Source organism: Phocoena sinus, chromosome 8 (genome assembly GCF_008692025.1).
Source record: "Phocoena sinus isolate mPhoSin1 chromosome 8, mPhoSin1.pri, whole genome shotgun sequence".
NCBI classification, from domain to species: Eukaryota; Metazoa; Chordata; class Mammalia; order Artiodactyla; family Phocoenidae; genus Phocoena; species Phocoena sinus.
In genome coordinates this window covers 93,589,606-93,598,971 of record NC_045770.1, presented here as the reverse complement: position 1 = coordinate 93,598,971, position 9,366 = coordinate 93,589,606, and the positions used below count along the sequence as shown (strand labels likewise).

Sequence of the window (9,366 nt, the reverse complement as noted above, 5' to 3'; positions counted from 1 at the left end):
TACCTTTCAAAGAACAAGCTTTTAGTTTTATTGATCTTTACTATCGTTTCCTTCATTTGTTTTTCCTTTATTTCTGATCTGATCTTTATGATTTCTTTCCTTCTGGTACCTTTGGGGTTTTTTTGTTCTTCTTTCTCTAATTGCTTTAGGTGTAAGGTTAGGTTATTTGAGGTGTTTCTTGTTTCTTGACTTAGGATTGTGTTGCTATAAACTTCCCTCTTAGAACTGCTTTTGCTGCATCCCATACGTTTTGAGTTGTCATGTTTTCACTGTCATTGGTTTCTAGGTATTATTTGATTTCCTCTTTGATTTTTTCAGTGATCTCTTGGTTATTAAGTAGTGTATTGTTTAGCATCCATGTGTTTGTATTTTTTACAGATTTTTCCTGTAATTGATATCTAGTCTCATAGCGTTGTTGTCGGAAAAGATACTTGATTCAATTTCAATTTTCTTAAATTTACCAAGGCTTGATTCATGACCCAAGATATGATCTATCCTGGAGAATGTTCCATGAACACTTGAGAAGAAAGTGTATTCTGTTGTTTTTGGATGGAATGTCCTATGAGTATCAATTAAGTCCATTTTTTTTTTTTTTTTTTTTTTTTTTTTTTTTTCCGGTATGCGGACCTCTCACTGCTGTGGCCTCTCCCGTTGCGGAGCAACAGGCTCCGGATGCGCAGGCTCAGTGGTCATGGCTCACCCGCGCAGCCGCTCTGCGGCATGTGGGATCTTCCCAGACCGGGGCACGAACCCGTGTCCCCTGCATCGGCAGGCGGACTCTCAACCACTGCGCCACCAGGGAAGCCCTAAGTCCATCTTTTTAATGTGTCATTTAAAGCTTGTGTTTCCTTATGTATTTTCATTTTGGATGATCTGTCCATTGGTGAAAGTGGTGTGTTAAAGTCCCCTACTATGATTGTGTTACTGTCAATTTCCCCTTTTATGGCTGTTTTTGTATTGAGGTGCTCCTATGTTGCTGCATAAATATTTACACTTGTTATCTCTTCTTCCTGATTGATCCCTTGATACTTATATAGCGTCCTTCTTTGTCTCTTGTAATAGTCTTTGTTTTAAAGTATATTTTGGGGCTTCCCTGGTGGCGCAGTGGTTGAGAGTCCGCCTGCCGATGCAGGGGACACGGGTTCGTGCCCCGGTCCGGGAGGATCCCACATGCCGCGGAGCGGCTGGGCCCGTGAGCCATGGCCGCTGAGCCTGCGCGTCCGGAGCCTGTCCTCCGCAACGGGAGAGGCCACAACAGTGAGAGGCCCGCGTAACGCATAAAAAAAAAAAAAAAAAAAAAAAAAAAAAAAAAAAAATAAAGTATATTTTGTCTGATATGAGAATTGCTACTCCAGCTTTCTTTTGATTTCCATTTGCCTGGAATATCTGTTTCTATCCCCTCACTTTCAGTCTGTGTCCCTAGGTCTGAAGTGGGTCTCTTGTAGACAGCATATATATGGGTCTAGTTTTTGTATCCCTTCAGCCAATCTATGTCTTTTGGTTGGGGCATTTAATCCATTTACATTTAAGGTAGTTATCGATATGTATGTCCCTATGACCATTTTCTTAATTGTTCTGGGTTTGTTATTGTAGGTCTTTTCCTTCTCTTGTGTTTGCTGCCTAGAGAAGTTCCTTTAGCATTTGTTGTAAAGCTGGTTTGGTTGTGCTGAACTCTCTCAGCTTTTGCTTGTCTGTAAAGGTTTTAATTTCCCCATCAAGTCTGAATGAGATCCTTGCTGGGTAGAGTAATCTTGATTATAGTTTTTCTCCTTCATCACTTTAAATATGTCCTTCCACTCCTTTCTGGCTTGCAGAGTTTCTGCTGAAAGAGCAGCTGTTAACCTTATGGGGATTCCCTTGTATGTTATTTGTTGTTTTTCCCTTGCTGCTTTTAATATTTTTTCTTTGTATTTAATTTTTGATAATTTGATTAATATGTGTCTTGGTGTGTTTTGCCTTTGATTTATCCTGTATGGGACTCTCTGCGCTTCCTGGACTTGACTGTTTCCTTTCCCATATTAGGGAAGTTTTCAACTATAATCTCTTCAATATTTTCTCAGTCCCCTTTCTTTTTCTCTTCTTCTTCTGGGATCCCTATAATTCAAATGTTGCTGAGTTTAGTGTTGTCTCAGAGATCTCTGAGACTGTCCTCAATTATTTTCTTTCTTTTTTCTTTATTCCGCTCTGCAGTAGTTATTTCCACTATTTATCTTCCAGGTCACTTATCTGTTCTTCTGCCTCAGTTATTCTGCTATTGATTCCTTCTAGAGAATTTTTAATTTCATTTATTGTGTTGTTCATCATTTTTGGTTTGCTCTTTAGTTTCTCTAGTTCTTTGTTAAATGTTTCTTATATTTTCTCCATTCTATTTCCAAGATTTTGGATCATCTTTACTATCATTACTCTGAGTTCTTTTTCAGGTAGACTGCCTATTTCCTCTTCATTTGTTTGTTTTGGTGGGTTTTTACCTTGCTCCTTCATCTGCTGTGTGTTCTTCTGTCTTTTCATTTTGCTTAACTTACTGTGCTCGGGGTCTCCTTTTTGCAGGCTGCAGGTTCGGAGTTCCCATTGTTTTTCGTGTCTGTCTCCCGTGGCTAAGTTTGGTTCAGTGGGTTGTGTAGGCTTCCTTGTGGAGGGAACTAGTGCCTGTGTTCTAGTGGGTAAGGCTGGCTCTTGTCTTTCTGGTGGGCAGTTCTGCCTCCGGTCGTTTGTTTTGGGGTGTCTGTGACCTTATTATGATTTTAGGCAGCCTTTCTGCTAGTGAGTGGGGTTGTGTTCCTGTCTTGCTAGTTGTTTGTCATAGTGTGTCCAGCAGTGTAGCTTGCTGGTTGTTGAGTGGGGTTGGGTCTTTGCGTTGAGATGGAGATCTCTGGGAGAGCTTTCACCATTTGATATTACGTGGAGCTGGGAGGTCTCTGGTAGACCAATGTCCTGATCTCAGCTCTCCCACCTCATAGGCACAGGCCTGACACCCTGCCGGAGCACCAAGATCCTGTCATCCACACGGCTCAGAATAAAATGGAGAAAAGAAGAAAGAAAGGAAGAAAAAAATAAAATAAAAAAGTTATTAAAATAAATGTTAAAATTTTTTTTAAATAATTTTAAAAAAGAAACAAAAAAAGAAAGAAGAGAGCAACCAAATCAGAAAAAAAATTCCACCAATGATAAGAAGTGCTAAAAACTATACTAAAAAAAAACAACAAAAAAAATGGGCAGACAGAACCCTAGGACAAATGGTAAAAGTGGGCTTCCCTGGTGGCGCAGTGGTTGAGAATCTGCCTGCCAGTGCAGCGGACACGGGTTCGAGCCGTGGTCTGGGAAGATCCCACGTGCCGCGGAGCAACTAAGCCCGTGTGCCACAGCTACTGAGCCTGCGTGACTGGAGCCTGCGCTCCGCAACAAGAGAAGGCCGCGACAGTGAGAGGCCTGCACACCGCGATGAAGAGTGGCCCCCGCTCGCTGCAACTAGAGAAAGCCCTCGCACAGAAACGAAGACCCAACACAGCCAAAAATAAATAAATTTATTTTTTTAAAAATGGTAAAAGCAAAGCTATACAGAGAAAATTACACACAGAAGCATACACATTACATACTGACAAAAAGTGAAAAAGAAAAAAAAATATATATATCGTTGCTCCCAAAGTCCACCTCCTCAATTTGGGATGATTGTTGTCTATTCAGGTATTCCACAGATGCAGGGTACATCAAGGTGATAGTGGAGATTTAATCCGCTGTTCCTGAGGCTGCTGGAGAGATTTCCCTTTCTCTTCTTTGTTCGCACAGCTCCCGGGGTTCAGCTTTGGATTTGGCCCCGCCTCTGTGTGTAGGTCGCCTGAGTGCGTCTGTGCTTCGCTCAGACAGGACGGGGTTAAAGGAGCCGCTGATTCGGGGGCTCTGACTCACTCAGGCCACGGGGAGGGAGGGGTATGGAGTGCAGGGCGAGCCTGCGGCAGCAGAGGCCAGCTTGACGTTGCACCAGCCTGCTGCGCGCTGTGCGTTCTCCCGGGGAAGTTGTCCCTGGATCACGTGACCCTGGCAGTGGCGGGCTGCACAGGCTCTCGGGAGGGGAGGTGTGGAGAGTGACCTGTGCTTGCACACGGGCTTCTTGGTGGCGGCAGCAGCAGCCTTAGCGTCTCATGCCCGTGTCTGGGGTCTGCGCTGTTAGCCGCGGCTCGTGCCCATCTCTGGAGCTCCTTTAAGCAGCACTGTTCATCCCCTCTCCTCGAGCACCAGGAAACAAAAAGGTAAGAAAAAGCCTCTTGCCTTTTTGGCAGCTCCAGACTTTTACTGGACTTCCTCCCGGCTAGCTGTGGCGCACTAGCCCCCTTCAGGCTGTGTTCATGCAGCCAACCCCAGTCCTCTCCCTGGGATCCGACCTCCGAAGCCCGAGCCTCAGCTCCCAGCCCCCGCCCGCCCCGGCGGGTGAGCAGACAAGCCTCTCCGTCTGGTGAGTGCCGGTCGGCACTGATGCTCTGTGCGGGAATCTCTGCTCTTTGTCCTCCACACCCCTGTTGCTGCGGTCTCCTCCGCGGCTCCTTAGCTACCCCCTCTGCCACCCGCAGTCTTTGCCCGCGAAGGGGCTTCCTAGTGTGTAGAAACCTTTCCTCCTTCACGGCTCCCTCCCACTGGTGCAGGTCCCGTCCCTATTCTTTTTTTTTTGCGGTACGCGGGCCTCTCACTGTTGTGACCTGTCCCGTTGCGGAGCACAGGCTCCGGATGCACAGGACCAGCAGCCATGGCTCACAGGCCTAGCCGCTCCATGGCATGTGGGATCTTCCCAGACCAGGGCACGAACCCGTGTCCCCTGCATCGGCAGGCGGACTCTCAACCACTGTGCCACCAGGGAAGCCCGCATTATCCTTTTTTTAAACTCATAGAGGTTAAAATATTTGCCCAAGTTCATATAGCTAGGAAGAGGAAGGACTGGAGTTTGAAACAGTTCTAACTAACTTCAAAGCCCATGTCCTTTCCTCTATGCCTTGCTTCATTCAACCCAATAGCAGAGGCAAACTCACATGTGGCTATCGTCAAATGGGTTGAGAGCTCTGGGAAACATAAGTATGAAGTATTTGGGAACCCTAGGGGAACTCAGAGCAGGGTACCACTAACTGACCTCAGGAATGTTTGTTAAGGCTTCCCAGAGGGAAGGCTGATGTGCCTTGAAGGATGATTAGGAAAAAAAAAATTAAAACAGTGTCTATTCAGTGAAAAGTGGTCAAGTGTTCTTGTGGGGCCAGAGGTGCTTTTGTAAAAAGTATACAGAGTAGAGTAGATAGGACAGAAGCCTGGGCCCTGGGAACTAACAATGTGGGTTCAAATTCCAACTCTGTCACATACAAGCTTGTCAAGTGCTTGAAATGCTATAAACTTGTTTCCTCAGATGCAAAAGGAGAGCAACAATAGTTCATACCTCATAGGTATTAGAAGGAATAAATTAAAGAAGATGGTGCAGATAAAGCATTTAGCACACTGCCTGGTCCCAAGTCTTGACATTCCCCCCTTCCCTCGCCCGGTTTCTTCCCCAGCTGCCAGGAATCAGAGCAGTGGGTCCCAAAGTGTGGTCTGTAAGCCGGCAGCCTCAGCAGAACCTGGGAACCTGTTAGAAATGCAGTCTTCTCTCTCCCCTACATCTACTAAATCATAATATCTGGGGAGAGGGACAAAAGCGGGCTGAAATTTAATGAGCCCTCAGATAATTCTCAGGTATGCAAAAACCTGAGAAGCATTGCTTGAGTTCTTTCGAGGCTTAGTTAACACATCACTACAGAGAGGACGGTCACTGGCAGTCTGCAAGGTCCTCTTTTTCATTAGCCCACTGTAAAGACATTCTCCGAACAGAAAGTGTCATCCAGCGCTATAAACCACAGGGCTAGAGCCTGCCCAATGCCCCCAAGGGAAGTAACTAAACTACCCCGCAGCGTAAAAATTCGTCAAACTGAGCCGCATGCGCAGCGCAGTGCTCCGCGGGGCGGGCTGGGGGCGGGGTTTCTAGGGCCTTGGCAGGAAACGGGAAGAGGAAGCTAAGCGTCATCTGCTAGGAGGCAGCGGCACAGCCGGGGGAGAGCCGCAGCAGGTAAAGGACGCTCTTGTGTGGGGAAAGGGGAATTACCCCTGTGGTAGCTAATTATTTTCCTCATAGCCTTTCTGACTGGGTGTAAACTACTTTCCATGAACATAAACACTGCCGCTAGTGAGGCCTCCATAGATGTCAGTATAGTGTCAGAAGTGACAAACGTTCAGTTTGAGTTCCGAGAACTCTCTCGTCTCACCGGAGATGAGAAATTTCAGGAGGTAGTGATGAAAGTGACAAAGTATATACATTCCCTGCCTGGGAAGAATGATGGGTTAGTGCCCATATTCATTTATACCAACAGTGGCTTCTTCCCTTCAGTGGATCTTCACTCTTGGAACCAGAGCTCTGCTGAAGCGGTGGATCCAAGGAAGAAAGAAAGAAATTCAGGTGCTACAAGACTATGTTGAAGCCGTAGAGGAATAAAAGAGCACCGGCTTCAGCAGTCTGAGCCCAGCAAGCTGAGTTTTGTGGGAAAGTTGTGGATGGCGAGTTCTGAGTCAAGATGCATTGAATGCATTTTTTGCTTGGGAACCCTGGCTCTGGGTGTAAGCTGTGGTCTGACCGCTGACCACATGGAGCTAGCTGAAGCCTTTATGGTGACCTGTTACTAGATGTATCATCAGTTTAGGAGTGGGGTGAGTCCAGAAATTTTGTACTTCAGCGTTAACCCCAAAGTTAGCCATAAGGATATGGGGATCTGGCCTGAAGACCATTTCAATCTGCTTTGACTAGACACGGTGGAGAGTCTGTTCTGTCTGTACTGTTCAGTGGGGACAAGGAATACCAGGATCAGGGGTGGGAGATTCTGCAGTATTTCAACAGATATACCAACATCCAGTCAGGTGTCTATTCTTTTTTTTGGCTGTGTTGGGTCTTCGTCGCTGCGCGCGCCTTCTCCAGTTGCCGCGAGCGGGGGCTACTTTTTGTTGCGGTGCGCGGGCTTCTCATTGCGGTGGCTTCTCTTGTTGCGGAACACGGGCTCTAGGCGCGTGGGCTTCAGTAGTTGTGGCTCGCGGGCTCAGTAGTTGTGGCTCGCGGGCTCTAGAGCGCAGACTCAGTAGTTGTGGCTCACGGGCTTAGTTGCTGTGCGGCATGTGGGATCTTCCCGGACCAGGGCTTGAACCCGTGTCCCCTGCCCTGGCAGGTGGATTCTTAACCACTCCGCCACCAGGGAAGTCCCCAGGTGTCTATTCTTCAATCAATAATTTTCAGAATCAAATCCCAAGAGACAAGATGAAAAGTTTCTCTCTACAATAAACTCTAGGTACATATATCTTCTCTTTTCAGATGACATGGACTTCCTCAACCTTGACAAATATGTATTTAATATAGAGGGTCATCCCCTGGCCATCTGGACTTCAGCTTAAAAGGCTTGGAACAACACCCAATCGTGGGACTTTTCTGGATTGAACATCGTGTATAGTAGACTTCTCTTTTAAGTTATAGATAGGCAAGCCAATTGCTTATGCATAAAACGAGTCATCCGTTGACCTTTAGCCATGAGGTTGTGCAACCCAGTTGGCTACTGTGAGCCAGACAAATTCCAAATTCTGGGCTGAAGAGGTCAAGTCCAATCGGACAGCTGGGGTCCAGGACTCCTTGGAAGGCAAGGTACCTGTGGGTTTTTCAGGGCAGATGCTGGTGGTTTTGAATCTATCCTCATGTATTTCTTTAGGTGGTAATTCAGATTGACTTTAGGGTTTCTTTCAGTCTGTGCTTTCTAGATCAGGACCACTGTAAGAAGGAGGAATAAAATCAGCAAAGTTTTGATTTATAGGAGACAAAACAAAAATCTACCAACAACACAAAATCCTGCCAAACAGCCTGATTTGTGTTATCAATTAGCTCCTTTTGGGGGAAACTGCACTGCTGTTGTGAGAAGAGAGAGGCTTATAACTGGTGACATAGTTGATGGACGCTGGCAATGGAGGCTAATGGGGAAGGCAGAGACAGACTAAATATGCTCTGTGGAAGGACAGGGCTCCCGTTGAGCTTGGTCAGCTTGTGATTTAAAAAGATATTAAGGAAAAAATAATTGGTTGCAATTCCAGTGACACTTGCCTGTGTCATGCTCACTATTAATTGAGTTACCATACTGTGCCCAATAAAGTTTTAACAGAGCGAAGCATGGCGAATTTGTAGACCCAGCAGGTTGCTTATTGGGGCTGCACAGTCTGGCTTCTGCTATGAACATGGAAAGATGGGCTATCAACTTTACATTTACCCTCCAGCTGGGCTCTCTCAGCTGTTTGGAAGAGCCAAATATAGGCAGTAAGTAAAAGGAACAACCTAGGAACCCATGCAGTTAATAGTGAGAGAGAGGTTTAATAATGGTTATTTGGTTAGAGAGGTACTGTCTCAGAACAGTAGAGAAGCATTGTAGGACAGTGAATAAGAGCTCAGATTCTGGAGTCGGTGAGACCTGATTGGATAGTTTGAATTATTGTTCTGAAAATATTCCTCCTTCATACGGCACTGTGGAGTTCTATACTTCCCTTCTACACTGATGTTGGGCGTAGTCATGTGACCTGCTTTGGGATGTTAGCAGGGTTGATGGGAGCAGAGGCTTGAAATGTGTGAGGCTTGTGTGGTTGGCCTGCCCCCTTGTGCTTTGGTTATCCGTCACAGGGAGGACGTGCTTCTGGTAGCCACTCTCCTTTCAGCCTGGGATCCAGAGTGAGATAATAGAGTCGACCTAACAATCTGCAGCTGAGGGTAACTTATCAGCTGAATCATAGTTGACCTGCGCGTTCCTGAGCATGAACATAAATGCTGTTGTAAGTCACTGAGCATGGGTGTGGTTTGTTATGTAGCTGGCCTAGACACTTGGCTACAAATACTCCCTCTGCTGCCTTCTAGTAGTACAGTTCTGGCAACATACCTTAATTGTGTTATCTACAGTATGGGCAGTGTTATAACTATCACACGGGTAGCATTAAATGAACTAATACATCTACGTGTGCTTCATTATATCATGTACTTAATGAACATGAGGTATAGTTTAGAGCTATAAGTATAATAATCATGGCTACAATTTATTGAGCACTTACTACGCTATGCCTGAATCTAATTCAGATAATTCGCCTCTTTAATTTTTTGATTGATATTCCTTGCAGCTCCAAGAGATAATTATCAATATTATGTTATCGATGTAGCATATTAATATTATTATTAATTCCCATTTTACAGATGAATGCTCAGAGAGGTTAAGTAACTTGCACAAAGTTGCATATATAGGAAATGGCAGAGTTGGGTTCTTTTCCTAGTCTGCTTTACCCTGTGGGTTATATTCT

General features: G+C 45.6%; 1 pseudogene; it reads left to right on the top strand.

Annotated features, from left to right (window-relative positions):
• Positions 1-6,555: 6,555 nt before the first annotated feature.
• LOC116758378 lies at positions 6,556-7,440 on the top strand (annotated as a pseudogene).
• Positions 7,441-9,366: the final 1,926 nt, after the last annotated feature.